At 36.0% G+C, this 22,207-nt stretch overlaps 1 non-coding gene across 1 annotated transcript; it reads right to left on the bottom strand.

The window, feature by feature from the left end:
- Positions 1 to 1,420: 1,420 nt before the first annotated feature.
- TRNAC-GCA (transfer RNA cysteine (anticodon GCA)) lies at positions 1,421 to 1,492 on the bottom strand. Its single transcript has one exon. It is a non-coding gene; the product is annotated as a tRNA-Cys (tRNA).
- Between the last annotated feature and the right edge of the window lie 20,715 nt (positions 1,493 to 22,207).

Below are 22,207 nucleotides of genomic sequence, written 5' to 3'. Positions count from 1 at the left end.
GTATCGGTTCATGCCACCAAAATGTCGTATCCCTGTGACTAAGAGAAAACCAAGATTACAATTTACAAAAGCCCAAGAAAAAGGAAACAAAAATCTTTTCACACAGCAAAGGACGTTAAGAGATTAGGTTTGGGTGGGATATATGACTGGATCTTCAGGCAGATATTATCCGATTAATGGTTGCATTTGGATTTGGCATACAACTTTGCATCTGAATCCAAATCCAAACTCGAGCCAAGTCCGAATCCGACATATAATCCAAACCAATTGCATTTAAAACAAACCCAATTGGCTCATAGGATCGACATTCAATATTATCTTTTGGCGGCTCCTAGGGGTGTCAATGGATCGGACCTCAAACCCAGGTCCGAGTGAACCTACTATAGGAGAAACCAAGGTGTATAAGATAACCAAATAGCTAAGTAATTGTCTTTTTTAATGTATCTTTCATTAACTAGAGTACCAGACACAGTTTGTCATGGCTTTACTGTTGAGGGTAGCAGGATGTCAGCTGGTGGCGTGGGAAGAGGGTTGCAAATGAATCAGGTTTAGGCAGACATAGGATCCAAATCCAACACATTTATCTAGGTATGGATCCTTAAACTAAGATCTGAACGTGAATTCAAATCAACATTCGCATGCCGTTAATTCATTTATTTTTGTATATGAATCAGATTCGGATCAATTCTTTTTGTCAGACTGGTTCAGATTCTCATCAGATCCAACTCATTTATACAATATTGCCATATACATATTTGGATCCAGATTCAACCATACTTCGTCGAATCTCATTCGGATGCAGACTCGGGGTCAGGTCCCTTGCATGTATTTCATATTTGGATATGGATCTGATCCGCTTGCACCGCTATATGGGACACATGAGGTGTGTTTGAGCGTGGCAATGTGTTGAATGGAAGCATCACCTAGGCACGTTCTGTAGCATACTTTGAAGTCCATACCAGAGTTATATATGGTAAAACAAGGGATTATTCGAACCCTATTGGATCTGAAACTGGGTAAAGGGTTTGCATGACCTTGTTTGAGCTGACTACCTGAGTCCCAACATTTCGAAGATGTACACCGAAATAGGTGGCCCGATCCGGGCCCGAAAATTTTACAGGGTCCAGTCAACTGTGGGTATGATCCTGCCTAGGTCTGGCCCATTGAACCCGTTAGATCAGAAACAACGAAGTTTGTGGTTGGAGAGGATAGGAGCCTAGGGCCAGGAAACCCCCTCTTTCGAACTGTCTTGCCTTGAAAGATATGAAGGGTGGAGTTTAACAGTGTCAAAAGTGAAGGCTCTCAAACTAGGTGGTAGGTAAATCTAAAATTTGTGCAGAAAAGTTTATCAAAGCAAAGCAGAGAGCAACAAAGAAAAGTATAACGGTAGCTTAACAAAAAACAAATTTACTAATGAGAGAGGGCCCAACCGGGTTCGAACCGGTGACCTCTTGATCTGCAGTCAAATGCTCTACCACTGAGCTATGGACCCAACGGTTGGTATAGTGCTGTAATTAAACTAATTTATTGAATTCCATTTTTCTTTCCGTGCTAAACCCAGTGCACAATTCTAACCTTTTCCAGTGCCGTATGATATCACTAGCTTGTTCATTAGCTTTCAGTAAGCGGCCTCAAAAGAATTTTCTTTTCTCATTGGGTTTTTATGTGTTTTCTTCATCTGTTTGTTAATCATGGGGGCTTTTGTGAGAAAACCATAGATGAAGATTAAGCAAGCACAGTTATTTGTATTTAGTTAAGATTAATTACAGTTTTTGAAAGGAAATTACTTGGAAGAGCTTGTTGATGCTTGAGGAATGGCCTTATTCGATGGGTGAAATTCGGGCTATTTGCATAAGGAACATGGAGCAATATCCCAGCTTGTCCCACTTTTCTGGATAAGTCGGTGCAACTAAGCACCCAAATCAGGGAACTCTTGAAATCTTTCTCTCATTGCTGTGGTGTGTGAATGAAGCGTTTTGATGCCTTTCGAAAGTGCATCCACCGTTTTTTGTATATTCGAATGTTGGGATCTGTAAGGTGTTTGGTTTTTATCAAAAAGATTAATCACCATTTATTGTTCACTCAACCAAAATCACTTAAATTTGCCATGGCATGCCCCTTGATGAAATTATGATTTTCTGATATTTCCTTTGTTAATACCAATAGGTAGTCCCAAACTAGATATTGTTTCACTAGAACAAATAGTGCACAAGCTTAAATAATGAATGGCAGTAATAAGTCCTTGTGTTAACCTACTGTTTCTGAGGATCTTTTAGTCTAAGTGACATCTAGCTTATCATCCTCGAGTCCATTCCTCTTGTGATCAAGCATCAAAATGGCATAACCTTCATTGCTATGTTGTTGATCTGCACCTTCTTTTTTCCACAATTTCAGATAACAAATATTTTTATATGTTATTGTGCTTCAATCAACTTAATGCGAAGTTCAACTAATGTGAGATTCTTAGGGTTCAAAATAACTTTGATGGGAATCAGGTCACCATTCTTTGTAATGATAACAGCTGCAAGATCTTTTGCTATTGTTAATATTTTAATGAATATTTGAACAGGAAAAATTTGAACCATTTTCACAACCTGCTGAAGGCAATCTCCAAAGGTGAAACATCATGATCTTATTCCAGTACATTGTACTTCTCACGTCTCTCCTATACCCTTTTTCCTTTTTTTTCTCAAATAATGATTCGTGCATAATGGACTTCTGCGATCCGTCTTTCCTTATCACCTAAAAAATATAATGGATTTCTTTTGAATTAACAAGTTGAAATGCAGTATATGGTAATTGCATGTGCAGACTACAGAGTCTGCTAAAGAAACGGCAAATAAGATTATGCAAGACTCAAGCACACATGGTAAAACACAAGAATTTACATGGTTCGGTCAATGTGTGGCATGCTTCCATGGAATGCACTCTCGCTCTCTCTCTCTAAGGTTTTGAGCGAGGTTTCCTTGCCTTCTATAATTTGTTACATCATTTAGAGTCCTTGATTTATCTTGAGAATATACAATCTTACGTGGGACTCTACTTGGATTACATTGGATGAATTCAACTTGAGATGGAGTCTCTCGAACGGTTTCCATATTAGAGCTTTATCGTTTTGAAACTCCTTATGAGATAGAGTTTGTTGAGACAAAGTTTGTTGATGACCAATATTTTCAACTGCCTTAACCACCGTATCTTCTAGATGATATCCATGAGGATCGACCTCTTTGATTCGAACACTCTTCTTGATATGCCCCCTCAAGCCAACCTCCACGAGGTTGAGCTTGTCTCTGACATGTGTGAACCGTGGCCCTGCTAACGGTTTTGTGAGGAGATATACAATTTAATCGTGAGTTGAAACAATCTGAACTTTAATTTTTTTACTTGCAACTATTTTCCGAACAAAATGATAGTCAATTTCTATATACTTAGTTTGAGGATGAAACACAGTGTTTGCTGTCAGATAGGTTGTATCAAAATTATCAGACCAAAGTATGGGTGATTCACCTGTTGTCATAATTAGCTCTTTTAGCAATTGTTTGAGCCACATTAGCTTAGAAACAACTCAAAAAATGACTTTATATTCAGCTTCAGTACTAGACTTGGCAACTATACATTGTTTGGTTGAATTTTAGGATAAGAGATTTGGGACCAAAATGTTTAATTGCCTCCTATTAATTTTGTGCCATCTGGGCATCCTGCTCAGTCAGCATCTGAATAAGCACTCAACTAAAGCAATGTTGATTTCTTAATTTGCAAATCCATATTTATGGTTCCTTTCAAATATCGAAGAATGTGTTTAACATGAGCCCAATGATCCTAACTTGGTTCATGCATGAACTAACATACTTTGTTTACATCATAAGCTATGTAAGGTCTAGTGAAAGTAATATATCGAAGCCTGCCAACAATACTTCTGAATTCAGTATGATTTTCCAACAGAGCTCCTTGAGCTCCTTCATGTTTGGATAACACAACATTAAGAGTAACAGGAGTGACCATTAGCTTGCAAGTTGTCATACTTGTTTATGTAAGAATATCCAAGACATACTGCCTCTGACACAATATCATTCCACATGTGGAATCTTAAATAACTTCAATTCCAAGAAAGTAACGGGGATGACCCAAATCCTTAATAGAAAATTCGGATCCAAAGTTTTGAATTAGATAATTGACCTTGTCCTATGAGTTTTTTATGATTATAATGTCATCAACATAAACTAGAACGAACATGTGAAGTTGCTTAGTGTAATAGACAAATAAAGATGAATCAACTTTTGACTCAGCAAAATAGAGTTTTTCTAAATAAACAAGAAGTCTTTCAAACCATGTTTTGGGAGTTTGTTTTAGCCCATAAAGGGCTCGATCAAGCTTGCAGACATAATGAGGATGTCTCTTATATTCAAACCCCTGTGGTTGAGCCATATATATATCACTTATTTAAGAATACCACGAAGAAAAGCATTATTAACATCTATTTGATGAATCGACCATCCCAAACAAACATCAATAAATAGAACCATTTTGACAAAGGTGGGTTTAATGACAAGACTAAAATTTTTAAAATAATCAACTCCTTACTAATTGTATCCTTTACCAACTAACGAGCTTTGGATCTAGCAATGGTATCATCAAAGTGCCTTTTGATTTTATATATCCACTTGGACCCTACTAAATTGGTAACAATCTTAGGAGAAACAAGTGTCCAAGTTCTATTTTGATAAAGGGCCTTGATTTCGTCTTCCATAGCATGATGCCACCTAGGGTCATTATTGGCTTGATCATAGTTGGACGGCTCATATTCAATTTAGGTGACTCCACTGAATAAAGCAATGCGATACTTGGGCCCGAAGAACAATCGAGGCCGCAAGGTTATATCTTATAACCTGGTTATGATGTGATGAGTTCTAGTGGGTGTGTGATTAGAGAGATCTATAATGAGATTCAACCCAGAGGAAGTGGAAGACAACTTGTTTTCACTAGATCTCTCTTCTATGAGAGAGTTAGTAGTTGGAGACATGACTTCATCTGCGAGACTCAGTTCTGATGAAGACAATTCACCTAAAACATTGTATAATGGTGGTGACTCTGAGGAGGACGATTCAACTGAAAGATCACTCAGGTAAATATAATCTGTTGGATTGGAAAATGGATTATATTAACTATTCCCTTATGACTATGGTTTTCAACAGGGTGACTGTTCAAATTAGAATTTTGATTTTGGACCCATTTAACAACCTCTTTTGATGTGAGGGGTTATTTGCTTCTAGTATAAATAAAATTTCCTTGATAAAAAATATGTCTAGAGACAAACGTCTTTTGGGTCATGGGATCATCACACATAGCCTTTGTAGTTAGATCTATAACCTAAGAAAACATACAGTTTGAACTTAGGTTCAAGTTTAGATTTGACATATGGAATAAGATAATGGTAACACATATATCCAAAAATGTTAAGATGTTCATAACCAAGGGTACGATTAAACAAAAGTTCATAAGAAGATTGCTAACCCAAGATTGAATAAGGCAGTTGGTTAATAAGGTAAATGACAATTCTAAAAGCATCAACCAAAATTTTTGAGATGGGACTCACCCTCCTTGCCCAATCTGGTGTCCCTATGTAGTTTTGGGATTATGCCTTTTTTTAAGCAACATATTTGATAAATCGACTTCCTTTAGTAGTCACCAACACGAAGTCATCCTACTTCTTGTTATTCAAGCGAGAACCTGATTATAAGTTTTTAAAGGTGTTTGAGTGTGTCTGCGCAACACAAGTTTGCTTTTCGTAGCTTGTTGGTTCGCGAGCAGATACTTCTTTGTTAATTCATGGACATGATTAAGTTATTGCAAATATCCTTATCTATGTGAATGTTATTTTAATCACTAGCAATTCTACAAAATTTACGGTTGTCATCAATAAAGTTTGTCAGTTTATACATGAGCGCACTGTAGTTCATTGAAGTGTGGTCAAACATATACTTTATTATTTGAAGTTCACCCTTAGTTATGCCCTCATTTTTCATTGTAGATCTCATCTTAAGTTGTTTGCCTATTCCGATGCGTACTGGGTCAATAGTCTTGATGATAAAAAATCTACAATTGGCTATGCAATTTTCCTTGGCAATTCTCTCATCTGTTACACTGCTTGAAGATCAAGCACCGAGATATCGGGCTGGCATCTACTATTGTTGAGTTGCTTTGGCTGATGTGACTTCTCTATGAACTTAAAATTGCTCCACAAAGCTCCCCCACATTATAGCGTGATAACAAAGGTGCCACATATATGGCTCTTGTGTTCCATAACTGCTGCAGATACATAGAGATTGATTTTTATTTTGTTCAGGACCATGTGGCTAAACATGAGCTGGACATCCAATATATTTCCACTGCAGATCAGTTGGCTGATATCATGACCAAACCTCTCAGCTAAGCTCGATTCACCATGCTAAGATCCAAGCTCAACGTCCTTCCAAGGTGACTGAGCTTGCAAGGGCATGAAAGAATTCGTGAATCCCACAAATGTAGAACTCAAGGAGAAAAATTATCTAGAGATAAAGGATGCCCATATCAAATGAGAATCCAAAAGGAAAACTATTGAACAGGAAAGTTGCATGTAAATCTCAAATGACCAACAAATGATGTAACTTCTCCTAAACTTAAGGAGAAAGTCTTGGGCCAAAAATCTATGTTGATCAATAACGAAATATCTCTATGAAAGAGAGAGAGAGAGAGAGAGAGAGAGAGAGAGAGAGAGAGAGTAGAAGGTTGGTCTATAACCGAACCACATTAAAACCTTCGTGTTCTTGGTTGTGTGTGAAATCTTCCTCACCAATCTCCTTGCTCTTTTAGTGAAAAAAGGTGAGTAGTATGCACAAAGCCCATTATTTATGTGAGGGTTCAACTTTAGGTCAAATTGGTTCTCTCCCATTCTGTAACAAGAATTTATTAAGCAGTCATTACTGAGATTGTTAAAGTATCCTTGGATAGAGAAGATGGTAAGAGAAAGCAACCTCCATAATCATGGTGGCTACTATGAGGTTATACAATGAACCAACACTCTTTTTGGTATTGATCTTTTAAAGGGACCATTGTCTTATTTGTTACTGTGCAGTTCAACAGTGCCTTCACTTGGGGGAGGGGGGGGGGGATGATTGTCTGTTCCAACTTCCATGACAAGTGTCCTCTATTATTCTTTGTTTTGTGTAGAAGTGGTCCCTTTTTCCCCTAGTAGGTAGATGCTATTTCCTTGGGCCCTTTTATCATTGTCTATTTCTCAACATAGTGAAGAAGGCGACTCAACATCAAGCCGGTGTTGCTCATATGCAAAACTTTGTGGTTTAGCAAAGCATAAAGTTGCGAAACAGGTTATATGTCCCCCCCCCCCCCCCCGCGAAAGACACAACTGCATGTTTGGGGGTTCGAATGAGTGCCACATATGTAAGCACATGAAGCTCGTATCCTCGTGTGTGTCAACATCACTTAGCATCGGAGTCTGGTGCAGTTGCAAAGACTTAACTACCATTTCCTGCCATTCCCGCCATGAAGCGATGGTTCAAGAAAAGGGCAAAAATATCCTCTATCCAAAAAAGGAAAATGACGGTTCAAGAAAAGGACAAAAATGCCCTCCATCCAGAAAAAAGATGATGATGTTAACTCTTCAAAGTCTAAACATTCAATTTTTTCCCTAAGCAGTAAACTTTTGCACCATTTGTTGTAATAGGAGCTCCCTTTGACGATGCACCCATCATCTACTGCCATCAGAGCACTCTTTATCATCGTCTGCTACCATCAGATCAACCTTTGTCATCGTCTGTTGCCGCTGAAGCATCCTTTGTCATTGTCTGCTGCCGTCAGAGCATCCTTTGTCATTGTCTGCGCAGTGGGAGCATCATTACCAACATCGGTTGCATCTACCTTATGGATGTTTCTCCTCCACTGTCGGATTACCAAAATACATGGCGTTTCAGTCATTTTCGTCTAAGGTTTTGGTATGTAAACAAATCATTTTGTAAATCTGAATGCTAAATCTTATAATTGGTTGTACTATTCACGCTAAATAACACCTATTTTCATACATAAATAAATCGATTTGTACCTATCCACCTTCTGGGCGTAAAGAAATAATTAGCACGATTTGTACTTACGAAGGCCAAACATTTCAATGATATGTACTTATGAAGGCTAAATTTCTATAATGATTTATACGTTGAAATGCAATAATGATTTATATATTTGATGCAATAGCGATTTATATGTTCGATGTATCAATGATTTATATGTTTGAAGCAACAACAATTTAATGGAGTTACCATGATTTGTACTTAAGTTTGCTAAATCATGCAATAATGTTTACATATGAAGCCCAAATGTTACAACGATATGTACTTATGAAGGTTGTGATTTCTACAATGATTTTTAAGTTTGAAGCAACAATGATTTAAACATTTAAAGCAGTAGTGATGTGTATTTATGAAGTTAAATCAATTTGTACTTAAGTTTTCTAAATCTTACAATGATGTTTATTTATGAAGCCAAATATTGTGACAATTTCTAATGTTGGTGATTGTTTAACGAATAAGATAATTTGTAATATTATATGCTTGAGGAGGCAGTTGTAACATATAATGATGCAGTTAAATTTATGTATTGTGAAAGTTAGCGATGATTAAAGCTCGAAAGACAAGAAATCCTTTGTCATTCGATGAGATGACTATTGGATAAATTATCCGCCAGTCCTATATATATATGAGCGTTGTGAAAGATACCAAAATATAATAAAGATTGAGAATGATAAAGACAGACAAAGCATTAGAATTGTATAATGCAGAACATTATCCACTAGATATTGAGGCTGAAGAGCAAAAAAAGAAGGATGGAGAAGAACTAAAGATAAATAAGAAGAATGGTGACGAAGAGAAGGAAAAGCAAAGGAAGGAGGAGGGGAATGGAAAGCAAAGGAAGAAAAGGCAAATGAAGAAGAAGGAGGAGGAGAGGGAAAGACAAAGGAAGAAGGAGGAGGAGAATGAAAAGCAAAGGAAGAAACGACAAATAAAGATGAAGGAGAAGGAGAGAGAAAGGCAAAGAAAGAATAAGGAGGTGGAGGAAGAGAATGAAAGGCAATTAAAGAAGAAAAAAGAGAAGGGCAAGAGAAGAAGAAAAGGCAAATGATGAAAATGAAAGAGGAAAGGCAAAGGAAGAAGCATCAGAATGAGGAAGAGAAGAAAAAGCAAATAAAGGAGAAGTAGGATGAGGAATAGAAGGAAAGACAAAGGAAGGAGAAGGAGGACGAAGAAGAAAAGTTAAGGCAAAAGAAGAAGAACGAGGACGAGGAAAGGAATAATAGGTAAAGGAAGGAGAAGGAGGATTGGGAAGAGAAGGAAAGGCAAAAGAAGGAGAAGAAGAACGAGGAAGATAAAGAAAGATAAAAAAAAGAGGAGGAGGAAGAAAATGAGAGGAAAAGGAAAAAGCTAAAGGAGGAAGAAAAAGAAAGTAAGGAAAGAAGAAATTGAAACGCAGAGGAGGGAGGCAAATGAGCGAAAGAAGAAAGAAGTAGAAAAGCAGAGGAGGGAGGCAACAGAACGAAGGAGCCACAAGAAAGGCATAGGAGAGAATGAATAGGGAACAAGAAAGGCAGAAGAGAGAGGAAGAGCGAATGAAGGAGCAACAAGAAAGATAAATGATTTAGGGAGAGGATGAAGAGGAGAAAAGTGTGACCAAGGTATATAAATTGCTTCTGTCTGTCACAATTTACTGTGATTTGTATTATTATGTATAACAATTACTGTGATTGCGATTACTATGTATAGCGATTAATGTGATAGCGATTATCATAAATGATTTACTGTGATAAGTATTATTATGTATAGTGATTATTGTGATAGCGATTACTGTGAATGATTTACTGTTATAGGTATTATTATGTATAGTGATTACTGTGATAGTGATTACTATGTATAGGGATTACTGTGATAGAGAGTGTGCAACGATTATTATATATAGTGATTACTGTGTACAACGGCGTGTAAACATATAAATGAGACTAATTTTGATTTGATATGAATAATATGCTATTTTGTGTTATAGGGAGGTTAGAAGAGAAGTAGAGCACAAGGTGAAAAGCTTAGAGGGCGGTGTGAGTGGCCTATAGTTTTATTGTGGTATGAACAACTGAGTGAATATCAGAAGGATCGATTAAGAAATATGCACTTCGGCAGCCTTCTGGACCAACATTATTTTGAAACATGCTGGAATACCCTGACCCACCTGATAAATAAGTAAAATCACAAGACGAACATATCTCAGTTTGATTCTTTTGAGATCATCATGACCCTAGAAGATGTGGCACATATTATGGGTCTTAAGAAGCATGGAAGTATTGTCTTATTACGGGATTCAAACTATAACGCAAGGGAGAAGTGCACGACCCTTCTAGAAATATCGATGGAGGACTGGGATCTATGTATTTTTGATAGAAGCAATTTCACATCGATGAAAGTTTCTTCTTTCCGTAATAAATGGGAACGCCAATCAACTACATGTGCATCTGAAAGAGCTGACTAAGAGTTGCGCAGTTCCTTCTTTATTTTTTTGGACTTACTTTATTTTCGGATTTGTCTCGTTCGAGGTTAAGTTACCTGTCTCTGCAGTTCTTGAAAGACATAGATGAAGTCGACAACTATGCATAGGGTGTTGCTATGCTCACACACTTGTACTGTCAACTTTACCGTGCGAGTAAGGGTACAAAAACCATCGTAGGGTTTTGCCTATTTGTCGAGGTAATTATTTATTATATATTTGGTACTTATAGACTAAGATCCTTGAAGGTTATAGTCTTACTAATATATTGATTTTGTAGGCGTGGTTATGGGAGCATATTATTGCCTTGCGTTCTCAGTGTGACCCTCCGATTTGTGGTTTTCCAAAGATCGGTCGGTAGGCTAGAATAAATGTCAAGGAGGATAATGCTAAGTTCATTTTAGATGACTTACAATTAAATGAGATAAATGGTTTAAAATTGTTTACAATCATTTCAACATTTATCATTTGTTAGTATAAATCGTTGCAATGTTTAACATTCTTAAGTAATCATCGCTACCAGATTTTGTCTTCGTTAGTACAAATCGTTCTAATTTTTGACATTCTTAAATAATGATCATTGCAGAATTTTATATTTCTTAGTACAAATCGTTATCGCTTTAGTATTTAACATTTATTAGTGTAAATCATTATAATTGTTAGCATTCTTAAGTAATGATCATTGCAGGATTTTATCTTCGTTAGTATAAAGTGTTATCGTTTTAGCTTTTAGCATTCGTTATTGTAAATCATTGTAATATTTAGCATTCATTAGTGTAAATCATTTTAATGCAAAGCTCTTATTAGTAATAATTGTTGTAATATATTTAACACTCGTTATTATAAATCATCTTAATATTTAACATTCATTAGCATGAATAATTATGTATATACCTAAACCATAATCTCTAATATACAGGTTGTGTGGAAACCGTATGGAGATGGGGAGGACGAGGACCAAGAGGTTGTTGCTGAGGCTGTGAGATTGTCTGGCTGCGATATTTGGCTGTTTAGCAAATATGAAGTCAAGTTGCAACATGATAGTCAAGTTCTCTTACAAGATGGCTTGGAACAATATACCCCAAAGCAGCCTATGGAAGTGAAAAGGAAGATGAATAGTGGTGGGGTCAGGAACGTGAATTGGCATGAACGCTTCAGGGAACAATTGGATAACTGGTACGAAGGAGGTGTTCGTGCCATATCATATGATTATAAAGAACGATAATATTGACTCCAACTATTTCAAAAAATATTGGAAACCCATGCATCAAAACTTGGAGATTGAGAAGAAATAACGTGAAAATGTTGGGAACCCATGTGTCCCTCCTGTCCCTCATCATGTCGTCTCCCAGCATAGAAAAAATGTTCATTGTGTCCTTTCAGCTACTACAATGATTCTCTCAGTTGAAGCATACGATGATGAGCGAACACAACTCACAAAAAAGAAGGTAGTCTTCGCCACAAGGTTAGAGATGTTGGAGAGGGAGTATAAGGAGTTACGAAAGCAGGTGAGGAATTTGGGGAGACAAATACGGTCACAATATGGTACACTGGTAGAGATGATTACGAGTGGTTTTAATAAGATCGAGGAAACCAAAAGGCCACCGAGAAAAATAAAGAGATGACTTGTATGTCATAGTCCACCTGAGTCGTCAAGTGTCACTGAATAAACATTATGTGGTTTTTTTATCCCAATAATGATTTGTTGTAATTCTATAATTCTTTTTTGTAACGTGACATTCTATAAATATATAATTTTTTTTTAATAAGTGTAACACACAAGTGTCACTGAATAAATCGTTGTAATGTTCGACCTTTATAAAAAAAAAAACGAAGAAGCATTTAGCATTGTGTACTACGCAAATTATGATTTTCTTTTATGAGCTGTCTTTCTATCATGATTTACATACAAATTGATAAAAGGCTAAAATAATTTGTACGTATAAAGACTATGTGCTATCAAGATTTGCTTGATACTGATTGGCTGTCAACCAGCTCTATAAGAGATCGCGATTTGTTTTTTATAGAAGGTGTTTGATGACAATTTGTACAACCATCCCACCTAAACCCATCCAACAATTGAATACATCCCATCCCACCAAATCCGTTTGAATATCCTATTGTGATTTGCCTTTACGAGCTTTGTCTAAGTGAACGATACATACCATCACGATTTACACAATGACTGATTCATAAAAGACAGAAAAGAAAAATAATAAACAAATCGAGATGATGTTTAGACTTAGTAGAGTACAAATCGAGTTAACTTCAATGATACAAACGTCATTGTGTAAATCGCTATGAGACACTATCTGGTATAACGATTCAAATACAATATATGTATAATGATTTGTCTTATTCTGATTTATACAATGATTGATAAAAGACAAAAAAGAGAAAGAAAAAACAAATCGACACAATATTTATTGGTAAAGTACAAATCTAGGTAACTTGATAAATACAAATCGACTTACAACTATAATTCTTTAAGTTTTATAGTATAACAATATTTGTCCTATCGTGGTTTGCTTTTTTGAGCTTTGTCTATATGAACGATATATCTTATCGCGATTTACACAATGCTGATTCATAAATGAATGACACGTCACACAAGTTCAGGAGGGTGTCGCTTCGCTTTGCTTCGTCAGTAAGTAACTGATGAACCAACGTTTCCTTTATAAATGACATGTTTGTGGGTCAAACATATAATAGGGAAATTAAGTAACTCTCTCTAGGTTGAAATAAAAATTCAATTTTACTAAACAAGTCAATAAGTTGGACTCTTATTTGTAGCAAAGGAAAATTGTTACCTCCGACATAGACGTCATTGTGTAAATCACTATAGGATATTGTTTGGTATAACAATTTAAATATAATATATGTATAACAATTTGTCTTATCACGATTTACACAATGATTGATGAAACGCAAAAAAGTTAAAGAAAAAATAAATTTACGTGATATGTATTGGTGAACTACAAATCTAGGTAACTTGATAAATACAAATCGACTTACAACCAAAATTCTTTAAGTTTCATAGAATAACAATATTTGTCCTATCGTGATTTACTTTTATGAACTTTGTTTATGTGAACGATATGTCCTATAGCGATTTACACAATGACTGATTCATAAAAGGTTAAAAAGAAAAACTATAAACAAATCGACACGATATTTAGACTTAGTTAAGTACTAATCGATGTAACTTCATTGATACAAATCGAGGTAACTTCATAAATACAAATTGATTTCGTTCACAAAGACATATCATTGTCGTGGTAACTTTATAACTCTAAATCAATGTGATTTACAACCACATTTATTTTCAAAAAATATGAGTATCTAGTTACAATACATCATGACCAATGGTTTGACTTATATACAATATATGACCATCATCATCAAAGAAAATATACATCGTCATCAACATCACCCCCACTTCCAAATAGTGATGTGCTTCAAATGCAACCCAGGTGCGCATAAAATCCATCTTGCTTGTACAGAAAGCTTTGTGGCATAGCTGGCGAAGCTGTAGAATGTATGGGATACCAACACGTGGAGAAAATGAAGCTCGCACGACTATAACATATTTGTCATGAAGTATATAAAAAATTATTCAGATATTTTTTCAACTGGGAAGTATGGTTTGTGAACGATGGAGTATATCAAAAACTGTTGGGCACTACTTTAGAGACGAATGTAGAAATCTTTGAGACAGAGCTGACAAAGCTGCAGAATGTATATGATCCCATCATTATCGATATGTTTCTGCAGACAGAGAAGATGAAACCGCACGACTATAGCATATTTGTCATTATTATATTTTGCATAAACTTCGATATACTTCATAACAAATATGCTACAATCGTGGTCTCCTCATGCCTGCAGGCTAGTGCAGAAAGCTTTGGGGCAGAGCTAACGAAGATGCACATTGTATGGGATCCCAACATGTGGAGAAGATGAAGCCTGCAAGATTGTAGCATATTTGTCAAGAAGTATATCGAACAATAAGCAGATATTTTTCCAACTGCGAAGTATGGTTTGTGAACGATGACGGGTCCGACAGTAGAAATAGATCAAATAGATGGTCATCAACATCAACCTCTGTTTATCATACATAATATATATGCTTGCTCCGGTATGACGGCAACAATTAAGGATGATCATGGTCGTTATATTTTGCATAAGCTTCGATATACTTCATGACAAATACGCCACAGTCATATGTGTCATGAATATATCGATGTATACACAGAAGATAACCACCATAATCATCATTGAAGATTATACAGAAGTTTTCTCAAGGTGTGAAACAACTACGTTATCAACATCAAATCCCATCTATCAAGCAAGATAGAAGAAACACAGAAGAATAAAGAAGAAACGAAAATACAAGGAATAAGAAGGAGCAGAAGATGAAGAAGAAGAAGAAGATGAAGGCGAAGGAGAAAGAAGAATAAGAAGTTGCGCTGCCGCAGAAAAGAGAAAGAGGGGTTAAATAGGTTAGGGTTTTAGACCAAGAGAAAGGGTAGGGTCGGTTAGGGTTTCACATAGAATAGGGTTTTACACAGATCTATATTAGGGTTTTACAAACATATCAATATCATTCACAAAGACAAAGTCATATCGTTGTCAGAGTAACTTCATAAATACAAATCAACATCCTGATAATTATTTGTTGGGATTCTATAATCCTTTATTGTAATTCTATAATTCTTTTCTCTAACATGACATTGTATAAGTGTATAAATCTATTTTAATAAGTGTAGCACATAATTGCCACTAAACAAATCGTTGTAATAATCAACCTTCGTAAACAAAATTCGAACAAGCGTTTAGCGTTGTGTACTATGAAAATTATGATTTGCTTTTACGGGCTGTCTTCCTATCATGATTTATACAATCGGGTTGTCTTCCTATCATGATTTATACAATCATTGATAAAAGGTTGAAGTGATTTACATAAACATTGATAAAAGGCTGAAACGGTTTGTATGTATAAAGGCAACGTGCTATCGCGATTTACTTGATACTGATTGGCTTGCAACCAATTATAATTCTTTGTTGTAAATCTGTTTGACCTATCAAGCTATTTGTACAGCCACAAACTTAGTAAAATATAAATCGAGGTAACTTCAATGATACAAATTGAGTTTTAATGGTTTAGGTTTTTGGGTTTTATGGGTTTAAGGTTTAGGGATTTATAATTTAGTGTTTAGAGTTTAGGGTTTGGGGTAGAGGGTATAGGGTCTAGGGTTTAGGTTTTGGTGTTTAGGGTTTAGGGTTTTAGGGTTTAGGGTTTAGGGTTTTAGGGTTTGGGTTTTAGGTTTTATGGATTTAGGGTTTAGGGTTTAGGTTTTTGGGTTTTACGGGTTTAGGGTGTTAGAATTTAGGGTTTAGGGTTTGGTGTTTAGGTTTTAGGGGTTCAGGGTTTAGGGTTTAGGGTTTAGGGTTTAGTGTTTAGGGTTTGGGTTTTACGGGTTTAGGGTTTTGGAATTTAGGGTTTACACAATGACTGATTCATAAATGGCGAAAAAGAAAAATAATAAACACATCAAGACGATGCTTAGACTAGATAAAGTAAAAATCGAGGTAACTTCATAAATACAAATTGATTTACATCTTGATATCGATTTAAGTAACAATTTCAAATCAATTTCACTTTAATGATTTGTACAACCACAAACATAAAGCAGAAGAGATTTGTCCTGTCATGATTTGCATTGATGAGCTTTGTCTATGTGAATGATATGCCTATCACGATTTACACAATGATTGATAAAAGATCAAAAAGCGAAAGAAAAAATAAATCGACACGATGTTTATTGTTAAACTATAAATCTAGGTAACTTGATAAATACAAATCGACTTACAACCAAAATTCTTTAAGTTTCATAATATAATAATATTTGTCCTATCGCGATTTGTTGTTACGAGCTTTGTCAATGTGAACGATATGTCCTATCACGATTTACACAATGTTGATTCATAAATGAATGACACGTTACACAAGTTCAGGTGGGTGTCTCTTCGCTTTGTATCATCAGTAAGTAATAAATGAATCGACATTTCCTTTATAAATGACGTATTCATGGGTCGAACATTTAACAAGCAAATTATGCAAATCTCTCTGGGTTGAAATAAAAATTCAATTTTACTAAACACGTCAATGAGTTGGATTGTTATTTGTAGCAAAGGAAAATCGTTGTCTCCAACACAAACGTCATTGTGTAAATAGCTCTGGGACACTATCTGGTATAACAATTCAAATATAGTATATGTATAACGATTTGTCTTATCGCAATTTACACAATAACTGATAAAAGGTAAAAAAAAAGAAAGAAAAAATAAATCGACACGATGTTTATTGGTAAAGTACAAATCTAAATAACTTGATAAATACAAATCGACTTAGAACCATAATTATTTACGTTTCATAGTATAATAATATTTTCCTATCGTGCTTTGCTTTTGCGTGTTTTGTCTATGTGAACGATATGTGCTATCGCGATTTACATAATGACTGATTTATAAAAGGCAGAAAAGAAAAACAATAAACAAATCAAGATGATGTTTAGACTTAGTAAACTAGAAATTGAGACTTAGTTGGAAATCAGTTTCACTATAACGATACGTGCTATGATGTTTTGCTTAATACCAATTGTCCTATCGCGATTTGCGTTGACGAGCATTTTCTATGTGATTAATATATCCTATCATGTTGACGGGTTTTGTAAAAGGCAGATGTTCACTTCTCCATAACTTTCCAATGATTGAGATAGATCATCTTCACTGCAACCAGATGATAAGCTCACCAATGTCATAAGCAAGATATCAATTTGTGTTAGCCCGCGCATACGTTTACTACGATTTACTCAAGATGTATATAACAATGGATACCGATTAGTTAAGCAAGTCAAAGAAATGATTGAATTAATCATAATATAAAAGCAACAACGATTTGTTATTTGCTTTTACTATACATCGAGTTGTTATTTACCATGCCAATAAAATAAATGATTTATCATATATGTGTGTTGACGATAGCGATTCACGTGACAATGATTTAAGTATATCTACGACATTGTGAAGCGATTTCAATAGAAATCGCTAAATGAGCATCAATTTGGATACGCAAATCGCCACCGCAAGCGCACAACAATATATTTTTGAACGCACATGTTTTAAAATCATACTATAGATATCTTAGAAATCGATACTAGAAAACACATAATAATTTACAAATCGATATACATATCGCATAATATATTACAAATCAGTACGATAATTCATTATAATAGGTTACAAATCGACACTACAAAAGACATAATATTTTACAAATTGATATACATATCGCATAAAATATTACAAATCGATACGAAAATTCATCATAATAACTTACAAATCAATATTAACAAACAAAACAATATCTCACAAATCAGTAGTATGTTACTACAACCACGATTTGCATTATATTGCATATACTGAGTGAATGGATCATACCAGATGGGGTAGAGGCCCTTCCTTGCATTTGTAAACAAACATTGTTGTCAACAGGTCTCAACACCTTATAAATATCTTTAATTTTCCAACCATTGAAAAGACAACATCCACATGCAATAACAAAACAATGCCTTAATGACACTCACGATGACGTACGTGCTTCAACAATAGCATGATGACATAGAAATGTACTCACGATGCCTTGATGGCACTTGATGGAATGTTTGTGCGTCATTGTTTTTTTTCATACTGCCTAACAAAAATGAAGAATAGGATAAGACTGTAAAAAGGGATGGCCGACAAATGCCCCTATGACGCCCACCAATGATCGAACTAGTTGATCAATTTATAGTCATCTCCCCGAGGTAGGAACAAACCCGAGAATGTTTTGTAACACAAAGCACGAACGGGAAGGCGGCAATGTGTTGTAACACAAGCTAAAAACCAAGGCGGGAACCTGATCGAGACGACGACAAAGGGTGCTTCGACGGTAGCAGACGACGACAACGAGTGCTCCAGCGACAACAGGCAATATATGGTGCGTCATCAAAGGGTTAACCACTGGAAGCATAAGAGTTTACTGCTTATGGCGAAAACAGAACGTTTAGACTTTTTGAAGAGTTAAGATCATCCTTCCTTTTCTGGATGGACATTTTTGTCTTTTTTTTTGAATCATCGTTTCATGGTGAGAATGGCGGGAAAGGGTACTTAAGTCTTTGCAACCGCACCGGACTCCGATGCTAAGTGATGCTGACACACATGGGGATACAAGCCCTACGTGCTTATATACGTGGCACTCATTCGGACCCGAACATGCACTGTAGCAAACCCTGCGTCTTCGGGGGAGAACACACATGTGGAAGCAATGAGTCTTTTTTTTAATATTTACTTGCTCCAATATCAGAGACGTAACCGCGGTGGCTCAGCCTGACATACGATCACTGACATGGGAGCGTAAAACGCTGTGGGGAGCATTGAAACTGGTACTCAAATAGTGCAGTGTTATCTCTGAATCATTTCCCTTGGTGGTATTTGTTACTATAATTAGCAGATCATTTAAGTTACCATGCAAGTAAATTCCAGCTCACAATGGAGATGGAAGATACCTCATTAAGAACGTATAACATGGTCTAATTCTCACATTAACGATATGGTGATTTATTGTAGGAGGAATTTTATTTCAAATATGGAGGATTTTGATAGTATCACACCTTGTAGAGCTAGTATGGTGTTGGGGGGATTCATTTCCAAGTTAAAAGACTGGTCACAAGCTTATAGATTAACAATTGTGTTATTAACTTACTGGCATATTCATTATTAATTAATCAATTAAATAATTAACCAAGAAAATCACTACCAATCCCGATTAGGGCTGCCAACATTTGGACTCGTGCAGGACCCAGTGTGTCTGGAACTTGGTCGAATTACAGTCACAAATATCAGGAGCAATTGGAATTTATCATGTTAAAACCACAAAACATGAAAAATGTGTGTATTGCCTGCTATCAATATAGATTTAACGTGATGCTTGTGTGCAGGGGCGTAGCTAGGATTCATGTGGGGGGGGGGGCAAACAGGGGTGTAGGAAAAAAAAAATTATTTGTGCGATAGTTGGGGGGGCGGGGGGGGGGGCAGCGCCCCCGATTTTTTTTTTTGAGATAAAATAAAAAATGGCTACAATTATTAATAAAAATCTATTTCATATGGACAAATCAAACTATTTGCTGCAGTCAGGGCTGGGCTAAGACTGGACTGGGCTACAAAAATGGATAAAAATCTATTTCATATGGAATCAGGGCTGGGTTAGGACTGGGCTTTAAAAAAAACAAACAAAAAAAATTAACTGTTTCGGGAGGCAGGACTGGGCCGCCCTTGCTTGTGTGTATATTCTGCATTTCTTTTTATGTTTAGGTTTACTTTTACCTTTAATTTTCTAGATCACTACAAAAAACAAAGGCAAGGCGACTCTGTAACAGTGACAAAAAGTGGCCGTTGTTGGCTACCATTAACGACAACTTTAGATTTCCCTGTGAATGCCTTGGCCTGCATGAATGTTACCGTTAAAGGTGGTGATCTATAATAACACCTTTATATATCACTGTTATAAGTAGTTTATAACGACTACATTATATAGCCGTTAAATATGTCGCCATTATAAACATACCTATAACAGCGACTTTAGATATCATTGTTAAATTATTGTCATTAAAAAACTTGTACGACAGTATTTAACTGCCGTTATAATATTGCAGCTATTGATATATAATGATGAGATATATGACTGTTAATTATTGCCGTTAAAAGACATTGACAGCACTATTTACCGGCATATATTATTGCCACTATTGATATATAACAGCGAAACAAAAAAACTTGAGTGTCACCGTTATAGCCTCTCTGTAACGGTGACATTTCTGTTGCTGCTACAGCCTAGTATTTTAAAAGGGATCGAGAGACCCTTCTTCATTTTCCCTCTTCTTCTCTCTTTGTCTCTCTCTTGTCGATTTCACTCACGACAGAACCCCTCCCCTTTGTGATTCTCACTTACGATAGAACACCCCCCCCCCCCTCTCTCTCATTTGACCCAGCCACAACGATTAGAGGGTTGCTTGGCACGTTGGTGGAGGGAGGTGCTAACCAGTGCCTTCTTGAAGCCTCTTGTTTTGGTAGCACAAAAGTTGTACGCATCCTGTTGCAGGTAAATTCACGCTCAAGTCGTGTTATACTGTTTTGCTTCAAATTGAACTGTGAGGCATATTGGTGTGGGTGCGTGAACCTTGACTTTGACGGCTTCATAACATTGAGTTGCCTTCTTTTTTATGGAATCAAAAGGGGGTGGAAAGAAACGACACCTGTTTTTTCTTTCTCTGTCGTTTTTATCATCTTCTTCACCTTGTTCTTCTTTTCTATTGGGTCTTGTTGGTTTCACGATGACTATCATCTGTTGCCCTCCCACTGTTCCTTTCATACGGGAGACCCAAATTCTTTGATTTCTTTGTTCGGTTGAAATCACTATTTGGGCTCATGATGCCATCGAGTGTAATTTGAGTTTTTCTGGATACTGAAGTGAATAGTTTTTGGATTTAATTTCAAGTACATAATACTAAAAGCCTGGTGGGATTGAAATCCTTGTAAGATTTAGTGCCTTCTAGGATCAAGACAAGTGTATTCTGTGTCTGTGTCGTGATAGTTATTGGCATGCAATTGTGCATGGTGTCTTTGCTTTTCTTTGAGCAAGACTTGTAACTCAACTTTGTCCAACAGCTAAGATGGATGTGCTTGACTACTTAGTGGATCATCATACGGTGATAATATATATATATATATATATATATATATATATATATATATATATATTGTATTCATCGAGTGAATTCCACGTCATTGTGCATCTAGTGAAATTTCTCAAGTGGTGAGGGCAGACTGCCATAAGGGTGGCAGTATGTTTCTTCCTCTTAAAGCTTTAAAGGTCTATATTTTCCCCTTATTTTATAACTTGAGTTTGCCTTTGTTGATCCTCAGGGAGTGGTATTCAAGCCTCTCTATGGTGAAGAAATTTCATCTTCATCGGGAGAGAGGAGACGTTTGGGTGAATGACATCCATCCTTTACTCTATAAATAGCTATTGGCACAAGTGCACACATTTAGCCCTAAACCATGGATACATAACTAGATTATGTCATTATGCCCCATTCTGTTACCCAAAATCAATAGCTTGCACACTGCCAAACAACCACCTAAGAGATATTTAAGATGCAAGCGGCAATAATGTGGACTATCAATGATTTTCTAGCTTATGAGGGTGATCTACGAAGGTAAAGTTTACGTGTCTAATTTGCAATATCGATATAGGGTCAAATAACTTGAAATTCGACAAGAAGACGGGTTACATGGCATACCATCGATTCTTACTAGAAGATTACTCATGACTTCATCAAAAGAAGAAGTTTGATGGCAGAGTGGAGTTTAGTGGGTCACTAAATGAATTATTTCGAGGTGAACTAAAGGTGCAATTAAGTAACATTATTATTGATTTTAAAAAAGTATGTGTTAGTGAAAAAATAAAAGAATGTGCTAACAACAAACTGTATCTAAATTATATTAAAAATATATATATATATTTTTGACT

The sequence above is a fragment of the Nuphar pumila genome, chromosome 3, assembly GCF_984573655.1.
Source record: "Nuphar pumila chromosome 3, dmNupPumi1.hap1.1, whole genome shotgun sequence".
In the NCBI taxonomy this organism is placed as follows: domain Eukaryota; kingdom Viridiplantae; phylum Streptophyta; class Magnoliopsida; order Nymphaeales; family Nymphaeaceae; genus Nuphar; species Nuphar pumila.
The sequence above is the reverse complement of the archived record's forward strand: the minus strand, read 5'-3'. Positions and strand labels throughout refer to the sequence as shown.